Genomic DNA, 26,643 nt, shown 5'->3' on the forward strand with positions numbered 1-26,643 from the left:
CCATGTCTGTCTCCATACCATCATCACTGTGTTGTTGAGAGATGCAGTGCAGTTTGATGCATTCAGGTAACATTTAAACAACGTTTAACACATTTGCAGCAGAGCACAGTGTGGCATTTAATGGTGTAATGGTATGTCATGGGACAATTAGCATACCTTCATCTCAAATCCTTTGTCAGAGTTTAAAAACCCTGGTCTGTAGGGTTACATTTATCATCTACACTGTGAACCCCTGCAAGGTGATAGCAAGGAGTAGTGTTCCCTCTATAGGCCCAACTCAGTCTGCATATAAAACTGATGACTAATGTACAACAATTTGGTGAAAACAATAATGGGGAAAAAAAACATTTATGGCTTAATTAGTTTATTGCACGCATTTTGGACGTTATTAAGACTTCATGCGAGGTGATAAATGGACACAACAGAGGCGAATCCGAAAACCCTGTGCCCAACCTGTGTGTGTGTGTGTGTGTGTGTGTGTGTGTGTGTGTGTGTGTGTGTGTGTGTGTGTGTGTGTGTGTGTGTGTGTGTGTGTGTGCGCGCGCGCGCGCGCGCGCGCCAGAGGAACGGGAGAACGAAGCGTGACTGGGGGAGAGAGAGAGAGAGAGAGAGAGGAACCGACTCCTGCCTGCCTGGCTTCTACAGCTCTCTCTCCGAGAGAGTAATATGCGAGCGAGTGTGTGTGTGTGTGTGTGTGTATGTGTATGTGTGTGTATGTGTTCGAAACAAGAAACTGTGAAGAACAGCGTGGTAGAAATTGACTCAACAAATAATTAGTTGTCTCGTCTGATAGACAGACCAGGCAACAACAAGAAAAACAAGAAAATAAAGCCGTTCCTTCCAGCAGCAGCGAGAGTCGGGACTGGAGCTTGCCTGCCTGCCGGGAATAGAACTACTGTGTAGACACGACCGCCGTACCGGGATTTTGTACCTACCTACCTACCGCGTGCTCCTCGGTCTCACGCTGCTGGACTGGACTCGTATTTTTTTTTTCTCTCCACGTTTTCTCTCGTCTCGTGCGGTTGGGCTTTTTTGAACTATCGTATTTTTATTTGAAAAAGTGGATTTGCACGCTGCACGCTGAAGACGGGACTTAAAAACGAAGTGCCGTGAGAGAAAAGAAAAGAAGGGGCAGAGAAATGCTAACGGCGGCCACGGAGTGCCGGGGATTCAGTGAGTATATGCTGCCGTTATCTCTCTCTCTCTCTCTCCCCGTCTGTCTGCCTCTCTGTCTGTCCCCCCATTGAACTTGAAGCGTTCACACTCCTTCCGTACTCCGTAGTGCGACGGTGTCGCTTGCCGACAAGAGAACTGGCGCGCAAGCTCCTTAAAAGCTACACAAGGACGACGGGGTATTCATTACACGTAAAAGACTCGCTCGTAAGAAGTGTCCTTCTCGGCGAGCGACACGGCGTCGACACGGCGTCGTCACGACGCCGTGTCGCTCGCCGACAAGAACAGTTCCGTCGTGCGAGTCCGAAATAACATGAGGGAATTAGTTTGCTCGTCTTGTCCAACTCATTGGGAAAGCGACACCATTTTCGCGCATGGTTTTTACACATGTCCAAATATTGTGTGTAAAAAAAAAAGAGAGAGAAGAAAAAGGGACAGCGCTGGCTGGCATTTCATGGGCTGGTTTCAGCTCATCATCATCACACTTCACACACACACACACACACACACACACACACACACACACACACACACACACACACACACAGCCACGCATGCAGTTCGTTGCTTGTTTGTTGAATACTGTTATAATGTGCAAATGAGAGCAAGACCCTGCTAGAAGGAGTCACACTGGCTGACATGAATGCAATGCATGGTGTTTTCTGTCACACAGCCAGTCACAGCAACTAACTGTTGGAAAGAAAAAGCGGTCCATTTTCTAGATTCATGTGCACATACACGGTGAATTAACATGGGCAGTGAATGTATAAAAAACATTTTTTTCAAAAAGATTGAGTGGTCTTAAGGTCTGGAGCGTTTATTCCCCCAAAGGATACACGCTATGATAATATTCTCAGTGAAAAGTGTGCGTGTGCGTGCGCGCAGTTTGTGCACAGCCCTTGTGGTCTGGGTCAGGAGCCGTGGTGGTGATGTGTGTGTATGGGGTGTGCTGGCTTGTGGGCGCAACAAGCTCGTCATAGGATTTGTTCTAATTGCTATATAATAACGATATAGCCGTGTATTTTACTGGCTTAATGTAATTATGTCATTTTATTCCTCCAGTGAGTGTAGCAGACAGTAGCAGCAGCTCTAGGTCAGTCTTCTTTTCGGGTGAGCTCCATGCAGTGTGTGACTGACTGAGCACCCCCCAATAAAAACAAGGGCACCATTGTTTTTCACTGTTTATTGATACCTATTCCATCAACTGAATTGTGTGTGTGTGTGTGTGTGTGTGTGTGTGTGTGTGTGTGTGTGTGTGTGTGTGTGTGTGTGTGTGTGTGTGTGTGTGTGTGTGTGTGTGTGTGTGTGTGTTTTTTCTCGTTGCTAATTCCCCCCATGTCATGTTTGTGTCATCACTAAATCACTATCCCTGCTGTACCGGCTGCAGAGAGACAGGTTCGACACCACACACAACCAATTTGTTGTCTGCAGTTGAAAGAAAGCAAGACTTTCAAAATGTGAACCATTAGTGAACGCAATTTTTAACAAATGTTTTTTTTTTGTCATGCTGCACAGACTTTGTCCGCTTCCTGACATAGAATAACTTAAAGCTTTAACTAGATTTAAAAATCAGGGAGGGTGTCTTCACTGAGGCTATATATCTCGGGAGAGGTTTTCAGCATTGCATCAGTGCAGCTGCAGCCTTCTTTGGGTTTATTTAAAGAACAGATTGGAGACCGGTTCTGCTGGGCGCTGTTGAGTGACACTGTGAGGTAGTCTAACCCTCCACCACCACCACCACTCACCATCCATACATGACACAGATTATAGCCATTGTGCACAGCAATGTGGACAGCCCTAGCTGTGAACCAAACTATAACGGGATGACAGAGAACAGTATTAGTTTCTTGGAATTGCATCAGAGGCTTTATGCAATTGAATCTTACACCCATACTGCATGTTAAGGTTTCAAGCCTTATTCACATTCTTACGAGTTGCAAATTAAATGACTGAGGTTTTCCATTTTGCCAGATATTATCCAGTATTCTATAGACTACAATTGTTCGAGAAGGCCTCTGAGAAATGCCCTGCAAAATGTCAGTCAGTGGTAAGGTGTTTAGATTCTTGTAGAATACTGTAGAATATGGGTGCTTATTTAGAGGCAGTCTGTTGCAGAAGCCATGTGTTTTATTTCATTACATTAGGCAGGTGATGTTCTCTCTGGATTTGTGCCAAAAAATTACCTCACCTAATTTCTGCATCTTTTTGTTTTGTTGTTGTACATATTTGATCTCTTAAACCCACGTTAAAGGTCATGTTTGTTTCTCAAGATGCAGGATTTTGGCCTTGTCAATCATGCTAGATCTGTTAATGTTTGAGACCTTTACTGAATAGGCAGATAACATATTCATTCAGTTAAGAAAAAAATAAATAATTCCTTTTGTTTGGCAACATGACGCATTCCTCTCATCAGCAGTATTTTAGATCTGAGCTAGTTGAAGAGTGAAGTTCAGGCTATAAGGGATATGACTTATTTAACTTAATCCACACTGTTCCCAAGGGAGGACTGGATGTCCCAGAATGCATCTCCTCCTCCCTGTCATCTTTTCTCACTCGCCAAGAGGGTCAGCAGTCTAGCCAATCTCTCCGTTGGGGATGGTTTTGAATACAATGAGGGAAATTGGTGTCACTTGCCAGGGTATTTCCCTAGCTACACATGCAATCCCCAACCCCCCTGCAGAAACACACAGTTACCATTAATTAACTGTCTTTTCTTTGTTGTTTCACCTGTAGCGTTGTTTGATGTTAATTAAGCATAAATTTGCTACATTTATGGCCACAGAATCCAGACTGTGTGATATCTTAATGGCTATTGTTGAGACTATACCTCACTAGTGTGTAACTTTCTTGGCTCTGTTTTGTCTAGCTGCTGAGTCTGTATCCCAGTGGACTCTGGTTTCTGCCCTCGTAGTCATGGTTGAACAGACATGCCATAGCCAAAAGTAAGCCAAGTGGACGATTGGGATTTGGATTGCTTCGTCCACTGCTCCGTGCAAATCGATTGACCCTCTCACCTGTTTCCTCGTACACTTGAGTGAGCAAGAGAGGAGACAGAGATACCACCCTGGCCTGCAGCACTACTATGACAAAAATATTTCCATGGTTTGAAAAATAATTCTAATCCGCTGTTATGGCAGTTAAATTCCGTCAAAGTCAGTGTGGAGCTGTTGCTGATTTCTTTAAGGTCAACCCCCCCCCCCCCCCATCACGTATAGCGCACCTCTCCATATACTGTATTTACTATCTTCAGCTGTTTCTATCTCAGCTTGCCAATATTTTTTTCAGTCCAATCTATGAAGAGCAGATCTTGTGATTTTCCTCAGTGCAGTGTATGACAAAGTTCATGTCAGATTGTACAGCCATTTACTGATTGGCTTAATTTCAGCATGATGTGTTTGCGTGTCACAGGCCATGTCCATCACCCTCTCCTCACCACTTCTAAAATGGCTGAGTGCGTACACAGTGAAATCTTCGGTGTTAGCCTAATTTATTCAAATTTTATTTGTAACTCAAAGGGTGTACACATGTAACCAAATAGCATTAACCATGTAAATCCTATATACGTAGTTGACTGGGATCCCCCAGTGGTCTATGCTTGGTCCCCTCATTTCTCTCCGCTTTACACTAAATCTTGTCACCGATTGCATCGCAATGTGACAGGTTGTGAGCTTATAGATCTGTTATTTTCACATAATGTTTGCTCGCCTATTATGACATTCCCATAATAGGGACGCTACGGTTCATGTGGTTAATTATTTCTGAGTTAAATTAACAGGCAGGATTTTACAATGTAACAGTGACAGAGGCTGGTCCAGTAGTCTCCATACGGATCTACGTATATGTGCTTGCATACGTGTCTGTGTAGGGTATTTCCTAGCAAGCCCAGGCTGGGGCTGTTAGCCAGAGCATCTGCCTTAGCTTCCTCATTTGCTGGTTGCTCCCTGGCAGGGTGATTGGCACTGTTAAAGAGCCTCAGCCCTCTGTGGCCACACGCTGAAAAAATCACTCGGCACAAACCTCTCCCAGCTGACGCTTTCTCATGGTTTCCATATGGGCAAAATCTGGGTAATTTCAGGGCCCTGGAGTTCTAATGAGAGGTTTTGCCCATAGTGTGTTGGTCTGTGGTGGGCGGGATCAACGTTTCTGGGGTTTATGAGGGATTATAAGTGCTCCGAGACGCCTCGCTGGCCCACTGTCAGGGCGTTGGCACAGAGGAGCCCAGAACTCTTTTTTTAATCGGACAAACTGTTTTGAACTGGTTGCGATGGGGCTCTGGGGCATGGCAGATAAAGAGGCCAGACTTTAAACCGAAGTTTGCATCAAAGGCTGCAGATTGGGTAAGCTACTGAAGGCCACATCCATCAGATAGAGGATACTGCGAGAAAAAACTGAGACACATATACGTTAGTTGAAGACATTATGCTTTTCCCATCAGTTCTGAATATAATACATCTCACTTAGTTTGTCAAGTAGGATGCCTTAGGCAGCTGCTATTGGCCTATTCAGCATCCCATCCCCACTTAAAGACAAGGCGCTCTCAGTAACACGCATGGTGGGTTTTTAACAATGCCTGTTTCTTAATGTCAGCAGCGCAGAGGGAAGGGTGATTTAGTACACTGTCGACGAGGGTAATGCAGGAGCAATTTGACTGCTGATTGAAACCAGCTCTCACATTTCAGAGTCCACTGGTGGCATTATAAACCATTTACACTGATGTTTTACAGGGCATCCCTGTATTTGGGGTAAGTGGAAACAGACACAGGATCCCAAAATGGCCTGAGCCGCTCCCAGTGGCCTATTTTTAGCCATCTTTTATGTGTGATTTTCTTTCTTTTTCTTTGAAAGATTATGTAAACGCCTCCAAGTTAAGCCAGCGATGACAGTGAAAGGTCAAATTGTAGGTTAATCATATGTCTGGTTTTCATTTTTGCTGAATGACCCCCACACACACACTCACAAAACCTTACATACCCAGATTTCTCCCAAAACATTAGCTGTTTTGCACATACTGTACTGGCTTCGCATTGTTAGAGGTTTTCTTTCTCCTTTTTTCTGGAGAACTGGAGTCAAAATCCTTGAGGGCTTGTTGCTGTATAAGTAATATTCCTATAAATGTAGTATGCATGACTCAATGTGTTGTAAGCTGCTATTAGTTGGCAAAAATTGCTTCAAATTAGACTAACGCCAAAAACGGAACTCCTTGCTAATCTGGGCCTGAGAAAGATAGAGATGTGTTGTTTGTCAGTACTAGTTAAAGAGGAATTTATGGCAAAATAACTATTTTAGTGTGTACACTTAGTGTGCTGGAGAAAAAAAGCAAATATTAGAGATAATGAGCCCTGACATTTAAAAAAATGAATGAGCTGTTACAAAATGACAAAATAAGTAACACTGCTGCCCCTACAGTATTTTCAGTGTTTCCAGTCTCTCTTAGGGAGTAGGTTTGTTAACAAGCTAGATTAACAAGCTTTGCATGAGATATTAATCTGGTTAGTGTTATGTATCATGAATGTGCCTTTTGTTTGCATCATTCTCAGCTCTGTGCCAATTTGAACCACTTTCAACCCGGCGTCCCTATTTTGGGCATGTCATTAGAGGTGAACATTTTCCAAATGTTTTCCAAAATAGTTAAGATCGGAGATCTACAAGCTCTCATCGCATTGCAGTGCGATGTGTTGCCTCACTATCCAGCAAGGTGAATATATTTTGATATATATATATATATATATATATGCTTTTTATAATTTTAGCACTGTGTATGTGTCATATTGTCTTGTTTTTATGGACACATTTCCATACTGTGGAGGGAAAAAACTATAGCATGTCTGAGAATGAGTTGAAGTTGAAGATTGATTAAAATAATAAGAGTATTTGGAGGCAAGAGGGAGACAATTATGACAAAACATCCAAATCGTGTGCAACAAATGAAAAATTAATTTGCACCATTGAAAAAACGAACAAACGAAAGGCATTGCAAAATGTAGCCAAAAGACCACAGACTGCAGTCCTGAATGAAGATGTCCACCCACCATTCTTTTTTTAATAAGCTTAGCTGGCACCAATTCACAATTCTCTCTTGAAGGCACCACACCCTCAATATACCCTCAACTTTACACCAACTGGCACTACGCCCAAATTCAGTCCCTGCAGATGTCTAAAAAATGACATTATTTTTTTGGCCACCGAATAGCTTTACCACTGCGAGAAATGTAGGCTAACCTGACTATGATATTCTACACACATCAGTTAGCTCGTCATTAGTATGCAAGGCAAAGCCTGTAGTCAGATGTAGAAACTCTCCCTATTCATCTGCCTTCTTACCATCTCAGATGGGTCCCAGATGGCTTTGCATTCTTACCACGCATGGTATCTAATTAAAACTTTCGATGGCCAAACACACAAAAAGTACATTGTTTCACTTTCCACTTGCCTTGTTTTATCATATAAAACAAAGAGTTTTTTTGTATTTTGTATTTTTTCTTTATTCTGTTTTGAATTGTGTAAAATCACTCCTGCATTGAACAGTACATGCACAGGGTGGGTTTCATCCAACCACACTTGTGCTCGCGTGGTGAAACCTGTTACCTTTTTAGTGGATGGTAAGGTTACCCCCTGATGTTGTACAAGGAAACAACAGGAAGGTGCAACACGCGTGTCAGGGCTCACTGCCCCGGCTGTGTGTTTGCCCTGTCAGCAGAAGTGAGTGGATGACATGCTCTTTCATTTCAGACGGCACCGGTTGGGGACAAATGGAGCAACGGCTCACTGGCCAGTGTCATTTGTTTTGCTTGTCATTGTCAACTCTATTCTATTCTGGGGTCTCTTCTAATTAGAACACACACAGGAGCACATGGATGCACACACACACACACACGTCGCACGCATGTGTACACACACACACACACACACACACACACACACACACACACACACACACACACACACACACACACACACACACACACACACACACACACACACACACACACACACACACACACACACACACACACACACACACACACACACACACACACATGAAAGGCTGTGCGCCCACACTGATGCAGATGATCATGTGAAGGTCAAACAGCAGACAGTCTTATCAGGGCGGACTTAAATGTCACACGATACACCACCATGCTTCAAAGACGAGAAACTGTGACAAATTCATGTCGGTTATGTAGATTAAACATTGGGTGCGGTGAACAATACACCGAGTCTCTCATTCAGCACGGCCCGGATTGCTGCATTGCAAGAGAATTATTTAATGCCAGTAGGGCATGCAGGCACATGATGGTCTCTAGTGGATCTGTCCTTGGAGGATATCAGCCATGTTTGTTTGTTTTTCTGGTCTTTTATCTTTTTTTTTGTACTTACGGTACAATTAAACATGCACAGGTTGCAAAGACAATGTTGGCAAGTGCAAAGGTTCTATATGTAGAAGAATATTTCTTTGTATGTTGTCAGACACGGTCTTCTGTGGCTTGATGTTGTTGTTTTTAGCTCACACGTTGCCTGTCGTCTGACAGATAACAGCACTACAGCTTTTCTGTGTCTTTTTCTTTCTGTTCCTTCCCTCAAGGGGGTCTCTGTCCAAGCCATTACCATGGCTCTGGTACAAATCACTGTTACACAGGCCCATTGACAGTCAGAGCACGGGGAACTCTTGCACTTTCAGGTGCAGAAAGTGGCGCTGCCCATTAAGTTGGCTTCACGGTACCTGTACTACTTTGTCGAGCCACTGCGCCGTTTCCTTTTAGCCTACAGAAACAATATGTCCAGTTACTGACTTGATGTGTTGATTGTGGACTACTAGACCTGCTCCGCCCTGCAAAGGCAAACAGCAGCAACTATTTTCCTCTCTCCACTGACGATCATGATGTCACAAGAATTGGATACAACCAAACACAGCTCACTTCAGCTGCACTACCCATGTTTCTGGCCTTAGAATTCCTGTTACTGGGTTACGGGATGACGACTGTAGGTGCGCTCGAGGAAAGCGTAAAAGTGACTGGCAGGAAAGTGCATCGCTTGCACTCGCCCCTGCCCTGCTGATGAGGCAGATGGAGGAGATTTTTAGGGAGTGGGTGGCGGGGTTCGTTGCCAGAGACGGGCGCAGATGACAGCTCTGCCTCCACAGGGGGCCACTACAGCTCAGGCTCCCAGAACACCCTCTGTCTTCCCCCTGACAGGGCCACCGTTCCATGACAGTCCATTAGTGTTGACAGCGTGTGACAAAAGGGGTTATGGTCAAGCAAGGAATGAATAGACAGGAAATAAAGAACAGCATGGCTGCGCCGCTTATTATGAATAATCATGTATTGTGATTTTTGTCTCCGTAATTAATAGGCTAATTGTAGAATGGCTTGCCAGTGATATTAGACTAGAGCGTATAATTTCATTTAGTATACCTGCTTTAGCCTACTCAGACATACTAATAGTAATTATTTTGACATAAAGGCAAAATGAAATAAACATAAAAATGAAAAAAAACAAAACACTATTTTGTTCCCTAACTTATGGAGACTAATAATTGTAACTAAGAATTGTTACTTATTGACTTTTGGACACAAATATTTATCACCCTTTCACTTGTATTCCAGATTCTGTTCAAACCCTTCCCAACCCCATTATTTGGAATATCACTACCCACTATATCTATAAAGCTGACCTGGTAGCCTTTGTAATGCTTTTAGTGAGGCGTCTACTATTACTTATAAGGAAAGCCCCAATCCCTCTGAGGATAAAATATGTTATACACTTTATAGCACATCAAAGAATTAGACACATACTAGTTTGAAGTCACCCACTGATATGTAGAGAAACTGTTTCCATACTTTCCAGAATAGAATAGGAATTTGTGTTATGTTATTTATCTATTTATGTGTATTTCTTTATAGTAATTGTTTATTATTATTATTATTTTTTTATTTCCTTTATTTTCTGTCATCTAAGAATCAATGTCAATAATTGTTCCGTATTGGATTATAATTAATATTAATAAAATTATTTATGAATCACATTTATTCCTATATATGGAGATCTCTGTATCTTGAATTCCCTGCTGGGAACTGGATTTATTGGCAAGTCGGTGTCTGTAATGTTGTTAAATGTTGTTATTAAATTAAAGCCAGACACATGACACCAATTGAAGGCAGGTGACTCCGATAAAGGTAAAGTAGGAATTCAGGATGAAAGAAGTCCTGAGCACTGGCTGGAAGAGGATTCTGTTCCCACACTGTTTGGTATAACAAATGGATGAAAGATTTAGTGAGAATATTCGCTGTAAATTGTTTGTCGCCAACAGCTTTGTGGAAGAGAGAAAAAAATGACAAAGCTAGAGATAATTGTGCGTCCCTTTGAGAACACTGAATTGAGGGAAAAACAAGCTAAACCTGTGCGTGTTTGTGTGCATGTGTGGGGGGCAATTTGGAAGCAAGTCTTAGGCACTAATTATCAGTTAGTGATTGTAAGCTAGCAAAATAGGCAGCAGCTTTGTTATTTTATCTGGTTTATCGTTTGCAATCGTATCCAACATGGATGTGGTGGTGGATGTGTGCACGAGAAGGAAGCTGGAAGCTATCATGGTCAACCCCTCTCACCCCTCCAGAGGGAGATAGTGGGGCAAATGAGCAAGAGAAGCAATGAAAGATTCACCAGACTATGCAGCACCTACACAAGTAACGTTAGCTCACTGTCCCAATACTAAAACACCCATACATGCAACTGTGTCGATGATTCTGAAAGAACAAGCATCATCCAGTGTTCCAAATATGCACACACAGTCACACACATACGCGCATGCACGCACGCACGCACGCACGCACGCACGCACGCACGCACGCACGCACGCACGCACGCACGCACGCACGCACGCACACACACACACACACACACACACACACACACACACACACACACACACACACACACACACACACACACACACACACACACACACACACACACACACACACACACACACACACACACACACACACACACACACACACACACACACAAGCCATCTGCACAGAGTAATAGATTTAGGAGGGGTCCCTTCCTTGCATTATGCAGTGTTTGTTAATAAAGTCAGGAAATGCATCAGCCCACCATCACAGGCACACCATCGGTGGTGACATAGGGAGCTGGGTTTAGTCAACAACGTTTTTGAATGTCTGAAAAATTTCCTCACCACGTCCCTGAGTGTGTTTTTTCATTGGTAACATTGCTAATAGTTCCTTTTTCGCTGTCATATCTGTGAACACCAGTTGCGCTGTTGGCTGTTCCTCCATGTTTTCTTTCTTGGAATAGCAATTCTCGTTACATATAAGGCAAACCCATTTCAAATGGGACATGGTGGAAAGAAGTCTTCCTCCCATTCTGCTTGGATGTGGTACATTTTGGCTTTTCTTTATATAACTTTGCAATTTCCTACTGATGTTGGTTTGTGCACTACACTGCTAGTTTTTAAAACTTTGCATTGGTTTTCAAGACGCAAGTGCAGCAGACTGGCAGTTCTTCTTGTTAATCAATCTAGTCACCTTCATTCAATTGGCAGATGCCATAGGTAGGAGGGATTTTGTGAATGGCACGTGACCTACCAGTGTAGCCTTTGTGATCGACTGGTCGATCGCGCTTGACTTATTGGGCACCCCTGTATAATGTATGGAAATTGCTTTGAGTAGTCAGGCTCTCGTCCAATGCTCACACCTGTGCCGTCAAACGGGTAATGGCTGGAGACGGATTCTCACCATACGGCAGTATGTGACGTGATGGGCTGGGGGACATGATCATTTACGAAAAGGCTAAAGTGGACGTCGCAAAATTCAGCACGGCAACTCGCTTGCCTGTGGTTTGCTTGGTGGTGCCTCTTTTGGCTCAAATCCGCTTAAGACTGCGCGCCTCTGTTGTTTTAACAGGTTTTTAACAGTCCTCAACCTCTGTACGTCCACATTCCAGTGTGGGCGGGTTTTATTGGGACGTTGTAACATCACGTGACTGTTGCCGTTTGGTCAGATGTTGTGTTGTCGTCCCATGCCATCGCTACGGCTTGAGAGTGAGAATATGTACAGAAAAGCTACAAGTTTGCATGCCTGAGTATTGTGACCAGTGAGCCGAGGGGGCTACAGATAGACAGATAACACAGAAAAAGAGCTGGTCAGTTCATTATCATGGTCAGTTTCAAGGTGACATTCACCTCGAACTTGCTTTACCATTTCACTTTATAATATCAAAGCGTACATAATACCTCCTCTCATTAAGTAGACTAGCCATCAGCCAATTCTCACTAGTGTCCTAATAGGCCTTTGTCTGAATGAAATACTTGCAATGTGAAGGGGAAAAAAGTTCTACTGGAAATAAGCTGAGCCTAATATTGTTGTTACTACTCCATTCTCATACTGTATTCAACAACTGTATAGGATGCATGCCCCAGATCCTTGCTTCACTGGAATGGAAATACAGTGACCTCAATGAAAAGTTGTTCTAGCCTCTATATATGGACTATGATAATATAAATTATAAGACTTGGTTGCACAACATTACCAAACAAAATAAGTACTTTTCAAGGTTAGGCAGTGAAGCAGAGCTATAACGTTATGGAATATTCCGAACTGCAGAAAGAAAGTAATGTAATATTGCGATTTTGAGGTAATATTGTGGTTTCAGGGAGATTAGGGGGGAATTCATTTGCCTCCCTGTTGTAATAAATATAACATATCATATATTTAAATATGGAGCTTGGATAAAAGCTTGTTTTCGTCTTTAGCATTTAATACAGAGCTAGCTTCTTTCCGTACCTGGTTTTGTGTACTCAGACTTACAATAGACATTGCATAACATGAACATACAGTAGTGAAACACACATCCACATCATTTAAAACATGTATACAGTAATTATCCTACCTCCCCTTTGCTCACAGTAAAAAAGAAACATCACATTTACTAGTAAAAAAGAGAGGGGAAAAAAATCCATTCATGGCGTTAAGCGACTCAAATGCACTACAAACAAATCTGTAACGCACAAAAAGAATGATGGCACCCTGGTCGTCATCATAACAATCCTAGCTGTAAGAAAACACGCCATACAAACATCAATCTGTCCTTGTTAGGCTACATTTAATTCTTTCATACCGCAGTGTGCGGTCTCTTGGCATGGACTCCATCAGCCTTCACAAAGCAGAATGAGGTTTTCTATTCACTAGTTTCTCAAGCCAGACTATCTCTTGTATATGAAAATATAAATAGTAAGGGTATATAATATTACTAGACTTACTTTCATTCTACCTGGGATTCGAACTTGGGTCTTTTGCGCAAGTGCTGAAATGTTTACCACTGAGGGAATAGAGCCTGACCCTCAAGCAGTACCACTCCACTGTATAAGTTATATTGTATTAACATACTCTACCATACAGATCGAACAAATCAACATTGTATTCACTAAAAAAGTTACATAGTACAGGATACAGCTTTTAACCATATAATTACAAACCAAATGCATCCAAATCTGATTAGCGCACTTTAGTCTTTGATATTTAGTCTAATTTATTAAGTAATTTGCCTTTTTTTGGGAAGGAGGGGAGGAGATTATAATAGGAAACTGTTTTTGCAGGTGGGAGTGTACAGAATTTCTGCCGGAACAGGCGAGATTAGTATGTTAAATCATACGATTGTGGGCGGGGGGCAGGATTGGAAAAGGAAAAAGAAAAAGGATGTGCATGGCTTCAGTCTATGCCATTCAAATAATCTTCAAAGCGTAACTATAGCATCTATAATTTCTGCCCACTACTCTTAAACCTGTGTAGGGTACAGGATATATACATTAACATGCACATGTATCTTGACCTCCTTTGCTTGTAGTCAGAATTTTGAGTATACTATTTTATTTTTTTGGTGACTGTCCAGGCATTCTTCCCTCCATCACCACTCCATTGTTTTCTGGCCTACCAGGAGGAGTCAAGAGGACCCTGTGGACACAGCAAGGTGAGATACATGCCACCGCTCCTCTAAGAGGACAATGATTCATGAGGCTGGCTCCCTCGTCCCTGGGGCTTGGGACGAATAGCTGGCATTATCTGCAGCAAATGGGTTTGAAAATGCTCCTGGCCAGGTCGGCAAAGGCACTGATTTATGGCTCAAGATGCGGTGAGCAGTTAGAACCACTTGCCCAGTATGGACATGGGTGCCCCCCACCCTCAAACACACACAAAAAAATGTCCCCAATCCCCACCATCTCTGCATCTGTGGTTCAAATATTCTGAGCATGTACATGTAACAGCAAAAGGAAACCGAGGGATACATTTATGATGCCAAGTTGTGGACTGAGGAAAGTAGTCTATTGTTTTAACCCGTCAAGCACAAGGATAAGCAATTTTCTCAGCTTTATCTTTCTTTGTCAAGAAGTATAGGCATATATATATATATATATATATATATATATATATATATATATATATATATATATACACACACACACACACACACACACACACACACACACACACACACATGAAGTGTAGGAGTACTGTGTCAGGAAATAGAAAATGATTCTGTTATTTTTAATCTTGGAGACGAAGAGAATAAACTCTTCACTTTCAAATAGTATATTTAAGCTCTTTTGGATATCTACCGTAGGTCTTATGAAAGACTACATATTGATTTGCCTTTTTCTTCTTTCTCTGTAATCTCAATTTTCTTTTTTTTTTTACTTTGGATCCTTCTAGTGGTCCTGTGTTACTGCTCTGCTAAAACTATTTTCAACTACTTTTGTTGATAAATTGCCACACTCTAGATTTAAAGTGTTTCTAGCCCTTTGGGCACTTGAGGCTGTCTGGATTAATTCAAAGTTTCCAGTTGTCACAAAGCCATTATCCTGACAAACAACTTCAACAAACAGGCATTCAAGATTGTCCTCGTCATTACATAGGCTGCCAATGTTACTGCCTTTGCATTAGACAAACCACCTGATGCTTAAACCTCAAGGAGGCATCACCATCTGTGTTAAATCAACAAGGATTACTAACTGACAGAACTTAAATGATAATAACAACATTGTGACCGACATGTTTTCACATCAAGCATGCCCTTTCCCGCGATTGTTTTCTTCTTCTTCTCCCGCAGAGAGAATGGGAGTGCAGCGACTGGCACAAAACAGGGGGGTGGGAAAGTCAGACCACAAACAAGGGTTGCACAAACCGGATCTGACTTACTTTGTGGAGCGTTTCAAATGTAAACTGACAGGGAATGTTTTAGGCCAACATCACCTGCTTCCAGTATTGCAGGGCTGGCCCCATTAGAAAATACCCCAGTTGTATCTCTTACCCATTGTTACATAAGATCTACATGAAGGTAGAGAAGAAGCTGCTCTCTCTGGATGCCTCTCCAAGGAGTCCCGTGGAACTTGCTACAAGACCATTAGCAGCAGTTGCTCTGGATTTTTAATGAATGGCATCTTAAAAGACTGTCTGTCTCTAAAGGTCCTCACATGGTGTCCATAGGGCTGTCACGATCATGACATTTTACTTGACGATTAATTGTCATACAAACAATTGCGATTAACAATTTAATTGTGTTTTGGCATTGAACATTGGAACATTTCTGTTTGACTTTTTGGCTTTGTACTCAAAAACTCATTTTTTTTGGATTATTGGTTATCAAAAAAACTAGGCCATATTTAATCTTTTTTATTCTCAACATTTGTTTAAAAATAGTGGAAATAGCGGAATAGCGGATCTACAACTTAACAACATTATGCAAAAATATTTGCGATCTCAAATAATTGCGATCAGGCGATTATGTAATAACTGACAGGCCTGTGTGTCCACACTGTCCCCCATCTCCTCAACCTCTCTGTCCAGACCCATGTCAGAACATCACCTTTCCCTGGCTGGATGTTAATGTTTCTTAACTGGTGTGTACTTACAAGTGGATTATTTCAAAGGCTACGTGTCAGACAGATCTTTATCTAGCGGCTTGGCAGCTTGACTCGGGACTCGCACAGCTTCCTGCCTGTGCATGTTGATTAGCTTGTTTTCCTAAACCCCCCCTTTCTTTGCTTTGCTGCGCAGTCTTCTGTGCTAACCCACCTCATGTGATTTTGGCTTAGTCAGAGAACTCGCAGGGAATGTTTAATCCTTTCCATCTTGTGTGGGCCAAGGTAATTGAATTGAAAGGGAGTGCAACAGAGATATTAATATGTTTAGGGAAAAAAGCAGATTCACATTTTCATTTTGTATTTAGTGTGGTAATTCACTAGCCTGGAATCCAGACTGCTTGCTACGTTCAGCGTTTTTTTTCTCACTTCGCTTCACAGTCTGGCAAGCCTCCTATCTCCGTGCACAAACGGGAGAAAATGACCCGCGGCTCCTGATTGGCCTGTGTGTGTGTGTGTGGGGGGGGGGGGGGTAAGACATTTATTAGGGCCCGGGGTGAAATTATTATGACAAATCTTATATATTGTAGTTAAAAAGAACAGCCATTAATGATGTACATTTCGTCGCAAAGAAATATGTTACACTAATTACTTAAAATATTATCCTTAAACATAAAATGCACTTTTTGTAGAAACAAAAAGCCCAGGAAAGAAGTCTTTCCTGTCCCCGTGGTGCCTAGGGCACATTGTTGGAAGTTGACTTGACCCATGGTATTTTGAGAAGTTTTGGGACACTACGTTGTACAAAATAGTAGCTATTTAAAATAGCAGATCATTATTATGAAGGACACTGTTAATAGTATTATGAAAACAAATTCAACTGAAATGCATGTTTTTGTACAACTGTTCAGGAGCATTCTCCCTATCCAAATAGAGTTGTCAACGCCGTTTTTGGCATCCTCTAATTTGACATTTGAGCGCCAAAAAGAAGAAGCTTATGTTACTGTTGAAGCTTGATAAAATGAAACAAGTGGAGATTGAAAAGAAGTTGGCATTGGAAAAAATACACCAGCAGATGGAGCAAGAAAAGGTGAAGTAGCAGAACTATAAACTTGATTTGATCAGGAGTGGGAGGATAGCAACGGATGGTACTGCGGAGGTGGGTGGTGTCTCACTTTGCCCTGAGCAGCCCAAAAAAGGGTTTGATATTCTAGGTAATATGCATTTGTTGGCAAATATAATGAGAAGGATCCACAGTAGTATTCTTTCAGCAGTGCTGAAAGCAGTACCCTCCTCCGACCAGTAGGTTATTACACTGGGTAGGTTATTATAGAAGATCTTGGAAACATGAAGTGGTCACAGTTCTTATTAAATTAGTTTGTTCATGATGATTAAAATAAACAAATAATGAATACATGAATCACTGAAGTTAAGTTAATGAATATTGTATTGTTGAGTTAGATTCCGGAACCGGGGTTGGGACCCCATTTCTGTTGACTGACCAAAATCAAATTTGATTATTGTACTACTCTAACTTAATATCAAACAGCCGGGAATGTGCACAATAAGTCAATTGCCATTTACCGTACAGTAGCGTATATTTTGGTATCATTAAAAATGGAAAACACACCATCATCATCGGCGGTCACTTGTAGTCGAGTATGACTGTCCTCCTTCTAGGTCCTTGTGGGTCTTCAGGTGGGCATAGAGGCCAATTCTGGACCCGATTAATCTTGTGCAGTGTGGACAGGGTAATGTAGTGGTGGGTTTGGGTTGGACCTGTTTGGTGGTTGCTCTCTCCTTCCTGAGTCTGCGCTTGTCTTGTGCAGCATGGCGGAGGTCAACAATATACTGTGCAGCAGGTTTCTCTTTGATTGTCAATTTGCAGTAGTGGTGACTGGACTGGTGAGTTGTTTTAATATCATGTTTTTTATGTGGGCGCGCACGTGCATGTGTTCTTGTGTCCACTACACAGAGCCACGCTCCTCACAAATAAATTCACAGACTAACTGTAGCAGTTGGTTGGTCTCTCTCTCACGTGCATTATTATGTGATGCTCTCTCAAACTCTCTCTCTATCTCTCTCTCAGCCTCATCCCGTAGTGCTATGTGAGCATTTGCCAATGCGCAGCCGCCATGTTTTTTTCTTTTTTTCAGATTGGGCCGGACTCAGGCTGATTAATGTAATTATGATCGGGCTTGGGTAGGGCTCGGGCTTCGACTCATTTTGGCCCGGGCCAGGCTTTAATTTTCCGGCCCGTTGAGAACTCTAGTTGCCACTGCTGTTGTACATTACTGACTCACCTGCCAGTGAGGAGGCCCCCAGGAGGATTTAGTGCCTCTGTCCTACTCCTCCCGTTCAACACCCCTCACTGACAACAAGTGCCGCCCCAGTCATAGGAGTCGCTAGAGCAGTGACAAAGATTGCTGTCCCACATCCCTGCCCGGTAGGGATGTGCTCAGCAACGATGTACTCAAATCCTCTCTTTCTGTTTTTACCTTTGCCTTCAACAAAGCTGAGTGGTAGCATGTCTCTTACGCTCATCTGTGTGATGAGCTGTATTATTTTTTTCAGATTGACAGGGATCACAGCAGGCACAGCTTGCAGGTAAACTAGTTAATATAGGGTTGCTTTTGGCTACATTCAGCGTTATGCCTGGTTTATACTTTGTTGCGTGCCTTGTCATACACAGAAAATAGCAGATCTACAAGCTCACAATCCGTCACGCAACGCAGGCAGTGAGCTTGTAGACCAGCTATTTTTGATGTGTGACACTGGCACGCAACTAAGTATAAATCACCCTTTACTTTCACCTTGAACGTCAGGAAGTGGATCCACAATGCCAGGCTGCTGACCAGCACTGTGCAAATCGGTGTGACAGGGCCGTAAATCGCTGTGTAATACTTATTTGACACATTTTGTGCTTGTTAAAAACAACATGTTATTAAGATGTGGATGCAAAATCTAAAGGTGTGTATATGTATCAGTTTAAACGAAACCTTTAGTAGGGCAGCACTGTTTTATAGACAATTCGACTAGTCGCACAAATCTTTACCACCTGGCTTCCCTCCCCCGAACACAGCCCATTGTGCCCATATAGATGCTCATCCAAGCTGCATTCGAACCGAACCCCTAGACTGTGCGGTGGTGGACAGTACCCCTGCAACAACGAGCACCCATTGACAGACATTTTGAGCAGTACTGGGAAATGTTAAAACGTGTGAAAAGCTAGTGAGATTGAAGCTAAAAGCAACATACTGGGAATCTGGGCCAAACCAACTGGAAAACAACTTTTAACTAGGGTATTTTTTTCTTCTTTTGTTTTCTTTTTGAAAACATACCATAACACAACCAGACCTAGTCTAGGATTTAAGAATAGGACCTTAGTATCTTTGTCTCCTACTTCTCTAGCATCCTTCCTGTCCTATTTCCCACAAATTGTTTATTGCAGATGTCACCGAATGTAGTTTTCTTTTCCACCATCTGCTTATGCTGTCAAGAAATGATGTTCTGTCTCATATTCACACTTTCGCTGACATTGTAGTGAACCTAAGTGTTTTCCTTGGAGAGTTTCCTGAACATGAACACAAACTAAACATTTGGAAGGGTCTGGCCACAAGAGATATTTCTCCCTTTGCATTTGCAATGGGTCTTATCTCTGTTTCTGTAGCTTATGCACAAAGCTGAGGCACTTTGATCTTAAAGTAATGTGGTGCATGGACATTTAATTTGCTGCCAGAATAACCTGAACCAAACAAATACACATACACACAAGAGAAAACAAATAAGATTAGGCTTTTTTTAATTGAAAACACTTATTGGAGACCTATGGACTCTGTCTTACGTGAAACTCTGGGTCAGACAGAGCTGATAAAAAAACAGAGCCGATAAAAACAGGCATTGCTTGGTGACGCTGAAGGTTTCCGAAATTGGTTTACGCCAGTAAGTCACTAAAGTCAGTAATGCTAATTCTGTAGATTAATACGGATATAAATCAGTACATGCTGCATATTTTGCACTCTTTTGAACTGAGATAAGTGTAGAATCCCATAATAGCTAGTAACCTTCATATCTAGCTCAGGAAGCAACTGGCCGTAGTCCTCCAAAACGACTGCTTAACAAACAAAAACATTTTTATAAGCTAAGCAAAAAATGACTGGTCGTTTGCACATTCATTGCTGACTTATCCCATTATCCAGAGGCTCATTTGCATTTGAAGCAGCATATCATGGTCAAGGACTGTGTGTACTTCCCCTTCTGGTGAGCTCATGGATCATTCCAGTATGCTTAGAGATGGAGGATGCTTTCAATCGACTAGCGCCTGAAACTAACCTGAGGTGGCAGTAGATGAGCAATCATCCAGGCCAGCAGATCAAAGAGAACCATAGCAGTGGCTGACCTTTATCATGCTGAATTAAAACAACTAAAACAATTGGCCCGTGTTCGGAGGAGTTGAGCCGGGCGGGGAGGGGGATGTGTGTCACTACACGTACTCTTACAGGCTGGGGCGGGAGGAGTAGGACGAAGGCTCTACGACTACGTCCTCCCAGTGGGGGCTCCTCACTGGCAGTTGAACCAGTAGGATAGAACAGCAGTGACAACACACAGTAATGTGTGTGGGGAGGAATCAATTGGCATATCAACTAAATTGGGGACAAGGGTAAAAAGCTAAAAATTAAATAAATAAAACAGTAGTGTATTAGTAACCACCAGTGAATATACTTTCAAACCCCTAATTGGGATTGTCAGTGATAGATATTTCACAGAGGGTGTTTGAGGAAAATTGGGCCTTTCAACTTTCAACTAGCGTATTGCTAATTATCTCTCTCTCTCTCGCAGGCTCTCATCTAGAGTATGTTTCTCTCACAGATGTTAATTACCAACAAATGTTTCGCGCTTAAGAATATGTCAGTCCGTCTGGTTTGATAAATAGACGGCATGTGTTTTATTTGGATGTGTGACAACCTTAAATATGAGTTACTGGCTAATGTATGTGTGAGCGTGATACATTCAGAAGTGTCTTGGTGATTACTGTATCAGACCACAATATCCTTGGTATTTAGCCAAGGGAAATGTCTCTGCATTGCTGTACAATATTACCGCATCACATTACTGTCTTGGAATGCTTTCAACATATTAGAGCAAAACATTACACATTAACAGTCACCTACAGATATACATTTATTTTGGTGGTTGTTTGGATTAGTTACGGCTCATAAAACCTTTCCTGTGCATGAGCCACAATGACCCAAGTCTGAAAACATGAAAAAGAAAAACGACATGCACATCCCAAACCCAAAGTTGTGCAGGTGCTGAGTGACGATCAGTGCAAGAATGAAAATAAAATCAACGCTTGCACACTGAGGGCTCCAATATGACAGATGCTTTATTGCACCAAAAGTTGCTGTGACGTTTCGAGCTAACCGCTCTTCCTTAGAGTCTGAAAACACAAATGAAAGAATTGGATACTGTGGTGTATTATATTACATACTGATTATTGGATATACTGTAATTCTATTATAGTATCGCTATATTTATTTATAAATCGACAATATGACAGCTTTGAGGCATGTTGACGTGAGTACAAAGGCATTTACCAAGTTAAGACAGTGTGGTTGCATGAATAGAAAGTAGTTCTTGCATAATGCATCTCTAAAGATGCAAGAGTGGGCTGAATGCAGGCTACTTAAAAACCTGTTGTGTGCTCGACAAAGTGCTCATATCCAAAGTAGACTCTAAAAGTCATGAAATTTCACATTTATTTTTTCTGTGTGATGCTTTCAAGGTTCTCTCTGCCATTAAATGTGACAGCCGCATCACTGTAGGGAGACGGAGTTGTTTGGTGTTTTCAATGCCAGAAGGCTCACTCCAGATGTTAATGAGCTCTGTGGCAGTCGAAGGATCATGCTCAGTAGGTGTCTTTCCTGAGGCGTCTCTCCTGCCCCCCTTCCCCCTGGTGAACTGCTCAAAATACAAGCACTTGCCTTTTTGCATTAGCAGGGAGCAACCATGCTGCTAACGTTTGACTCTGAGCTCAGAAACAGTCCGATGCCCCGTGTGAGATACTGACATTGGGTGAGCCGTTGGAGTCCATGCACAGGGCCTGATCCTGACAGTGTTTAAATTAGCAACCAGGGTAGAGCAGGAATTATTCTGGCCCCTACTGATCTCGGAAAGTCAGGAGAAGAAAATGTCATTAGTGCCTGAGGGCCGCACCACATAAGGCAATATTTAGGCTGCATGTGTCAGAATGCTGGTTAGCAGGACAAGTAAACATCCTCCAGCCAAGCAGCTGTTGCCCAACTATGTGATATGTTGTTTTTCACCATGTCTTTGATTAATTTGACTTGTTTTTTGTTGTTGCATATTTTATCAGTCATATCAATCCCAATCACCTCTCATGTAATGCACATGATATGTATTATTCTTTCACAAGTTTCTTTCTTGAAAATGTGTAATATTGACGCACACTATGGCTAGTAAAACATTGCCTACTGTTGCCACACCTGCCATTTATAGGCTTTAGGTTATCATTTTGTTTAGGCTAATTGTTCTTCTCCTGGTTGGCTCAGTGTCCCACAAAATGTAGCATACACGCATACACTGGGGTACAAAGTACAGACTGGTGTGCTACACATCATAATAAAGTAAACATACAGGCAGATCACAGACAGCTCACATGGGCCACTGAGCATCTCCCGGAACATATGGTCACCATTAGAATTTATTTGACAGAAATAAATTAAGAGGAAACGCCTTCATGGGTTATCATTAAAAACGGAAGCCTTGTGGTCTTTAGAAGTGCATCCTAATTATCACTAATTAAGCCCTCTCATTTGACGTTCAGTGTTGAAATTTCCCCATTGTTTTTTATTGTCTTTGTTGCGGTTTAAACCCTGCTCTTTTCCTCTGTGCTCAACATGTTTTCTTCATTTACAAGACCATAGAAGTAGAGGGAATCACATCCAGCCAGCTGAGTGTTATTAGCTGGAGGCAGAGGAAAGATGCAGCAACTTTATACATTTCCGATGGTTGAATAGCAAAATGTTTTGAGGCAACAAACATTTGGTGAACAGCGTACAAGTTGGGGGTCTGTTTGTAAAGCGGTGTACAGCATCAGAGCTTTTTACATGTTCATCTCGATATGTGATGCCTGGTGAGCCAGCCTGAGATCTGGCTCATCAATCTACTCTGAGGGAGTGGGTATTCTCCACAGGCTGTCCGCCATTCTTTCATTCGGGCCCTGTTGGGAATGGTGATTGGATCCCAGTCAAGCAGCAATAGATGGATTGGCCCCAGACGAAAATGATTGAGTGGCGCTGCTGTGTATGCATGTGTCTACTACGTATAAGCTTTGTGTGTGTGTGTGTGTGTGTGTGTGTGTGTGTGTGTGTGTGTGTGTGTGTGTGTGTGTGTGTGTGTGTGTGTGTGTGTGTGTGTGTGTGTGTGTGTGTGTGTGTGTGTGTGTGTGTGTGTGTGTGTGTGTGTGTGAGAACCGTGCACGCATACCGTTCCGTCAAAAACAACAGCACATCTGTTTCACTCCGTCTCCTTTCTCTCATCTGAATTTGGAGTTGTCTCAGTCATTTTCTATGCTGGTGCGCTGTCCTTGCCCTGATGCACTGAAGGACGGTGTATTCATTCGTACGAGCCCTCTCTCTTATGTTCCCCTCTCAGTGAAATTACATCAAGACAAAAGTGAATACATTATACCAAGCAAATACTTCTAGCTTACACTGTTCAAACATATATTGTATTGGATAAAGGAGTGTCCTCCATAGAAGACATATATTTGGGCCTTATGTTGTTGTTGAGATGCATTTAGAAAGAAAAGAAATATATGCACAAAGGGTTGACCTAGACATTGCAAGACATTTTCATGTACACCCATTTCGTAAGTATTAATCAAGTCAGTTTTTATTATACTAAACACACAAAAGATTGATTTAGTCATAAAAAGACTTAGATTAGCTGGTCTAAGGCATGTCAATCTTTGGCTAGTGCAAAACCATGTTGTATTAGCCTATTCCTTTTTTTAATGACTTGGTAATTGCTTTGCGCATGGTTATTGAGATGATTGCCATGCACTATTACACAAGTTTAATGGTGTATAACTACTTCTCCTAACAAAGCCATCAATCACACAGGTGTTTCCATGGTGACGGCATTAGCCATTTTGCAGATGTTATACCTAATTGCTGCTATGTGTCACCTACCGCATTACCACAAGAACCACATGCCACCTTAGGTGGAGTAGCACCCGTCAGCACTATTGTAAGTCATGTCAGATATGAGTTGTCATTTAAAGTATTTCATGCAGATATTCTCCCACTCTGTGAAGCCATTAGTATTTATATTGAAATGAGGTTAGGTCGATTTCTTTCTCGGTGCTTGACTCTAGCTTTGTGAAAATATGTATGGTCTATTCAAAAGAGCAATATCAGCAGAAATCTTGTAAATTCATTTTTTGGGTTGAAGGGCCAAGTGCCTGGTGGGGGGGGGGGGGGGGTGGTTGTACTTAATGTAGACATTTCAGGCTTGCCCTATTTTACTCAGATACATAAAACGTTGGGTTTGACGTCATGACTTATGTACTCTATATGGGCATAAAAGGACACAGACAGACAAACAATGACGTAGCTAATATATCTTGGCGATACACAAGCCATGTTTGAAGTCGATTGGACGGACGGTTCTCAAAATATTCGTGGGAAAGACTATCACACAAACAGATGTGCATTTATAGATAGATTTTAACAAATGACAAGTATGAACAAGAGCTTGTGACTAAATAATATTATTATACGTCATTGGATCCATTGAAACACAGATTATTTTTTAATTTCCTGAAAAGTAATGTTTTTCTTTTGGAAATACGCCTGACAGCAACGACATGCAACAGCCACTCCCTCAGTGTGTCGCAATCAGCCAGCCATGTGCCAGTATCCCATTTCCTCCTTCTGCTTTCCCGACAAACTCAACACTGAAACATAAGCATCTCCATTATCCCACAGATTTACTGGATGTGTTCATTCAAATTAAATGGCCCATCAAGTAACTGGACATAAAGTTACCAAGCTTTTCTAACATAGTTGGCATTTCATTGCTGCCAAAACCATTACTTTTCAGGCAATAGAAAAAAATACTTGAGATATGAAATGCTTCCTGAAAATGTATCCCAACCAATTTTTGGTAACTACTGAAATAGGCCATTCATTAAAGCTTATGGAAGTAAGTGATAATGTTCAGTGAGGCAGTCATTATAGCAAAATAAACCAAACAGGTTGAAGTAGGACCAAGATCAACACTACTTAGGAACACAATCAATAATTTGACACAATATTGGTTTTATTAGTTGCAAGTGTACTTACCGGTACTATAGATAGTAACCTAAACACAGGCAGAAGCAGAATTCTGTTTTTTCAGAACAGAAGTTCGCTCATGAAATAACAGACATGACTGTCTTGATTGACCTATCAGTATCAAGTTATGCAATAAACGTACATAAACACCCCGACACACATGCTGTACGAGTTCTATTTTGTGTCACTCCTTAAAACACTTAAAACACAAAATTGTCTGGATAGGCTTGCATTTAAACCTGCTTTTTATTTCACTCAAGGTGAAAAGTGCCTCACGTTGTTGAGCTGGCAAGTATAATTTCCACTTGTGGAGCCCATTTTTCTTGTTACACTCTAGTTCTGCACAACTGCTCCTGAAAAATGTACATAAAAAACCCACTACATTGCTTTTTTGTTTTTGCTGCTGCGCGCAGGGAAAGAAAAATGGAAAAGAAGAATATAAAGCAGCTCATGGGGCGTCTGTCTTTGGGGCAGACTAATAGTTGCACAGTAAACGCATCAGTTTTAATTTAATTCAGAGAGTGTGAGAGTATGGACCCATGGGTCGGGTCCATTACATTTCTAACATCTTCAGAGTTGTGCTGCTGAAATTTGTGGGATTTTTCAAGGTCCTAATTCCATGGCTAGATTTGGCTTTGTTTTGATTTCTGTGTGCGGTAGGGCCTTTGGGCGATATCAGAAGGGACATATAGGTCTGTATGAATAATAGCATCATGCAGAGCCAACCTTTCGTAGCAGAAAATAAACCTTCAGACTAACAGCCTTCAGCATGAGATGAGAGTGCCCGTACAACACATTGTCTGCCACCCATCCTCCCACACACACACACACACACACACACACACACACACACACACACACACACACACACACACACACACACACACACACACACACACACACACACACACACACACACACACACACACACACACACACACACACACACACACAATATGGAATATGGGGGCTAGATGTAAAGGGATGGTGGGGGGCTTCTCCAAAAGTAAGTCCCCCAGGCCATGAGTGATATTGTCTCTTTTCAATACCTTGTGTCAACATGCTTTACGCTCCGTTGGGAATTTGCTGTCACAGTCTGCATCTTGGACAAGGGCATGTTTAACCCCGCTAGCAGTGGGTCTCTAATAATATAATGACTGACTGTATACAGTATAAAGCACTTGAAATAATGTTACAAAAAATAATAACATAGAATTAAGCAGCTGGACACTTTAA

At 42.0% G+C, this 26,643-nt stretch overlaps 1 protein-coding gene across 2 annotated transcripts in view; it reads left to right on the top strand.

Annotated features, from left to right (window-relative positions):
• The first annotated feature begins 654 nt into the window (after positions 1 to 654).
• The window catches only part of ptprfb (protein tyrosine phosphatase receptor type Fb), a 197,956-nt gene continuing 171,967 nt past the window's right edge, over positions 655 to 26,643 (top strand). The window contains exon 1 of one of the 2 annotated variants that reach the window (XM_084057480.1): positions 655 to 1,173. The gene's annotated coding sequence lies outside the window, so the exon portion shown is untranslated. Of the gene's footprint in view, positions 1,174 to 14,140; positions 14,158 to 26,643 lie in introns of those variants that run through there. The other variant, XM_084057481.1, reaches the window with a different exon arrangement.

Source organism: Gymnoscopelus microlampas (assembly GCF_963454915.1).
Source record: "Gymnoscopelus microlampas genome assembly, chromosome: 5".
In the NCBI taxonomy this organism is placed as follows: Eukaryota; Metazoa; Chordata; class Actinopteri; order Myctophiformes; family Myctophidae; genus Gymnoscopelus; species Gymnoscopelus microlampas.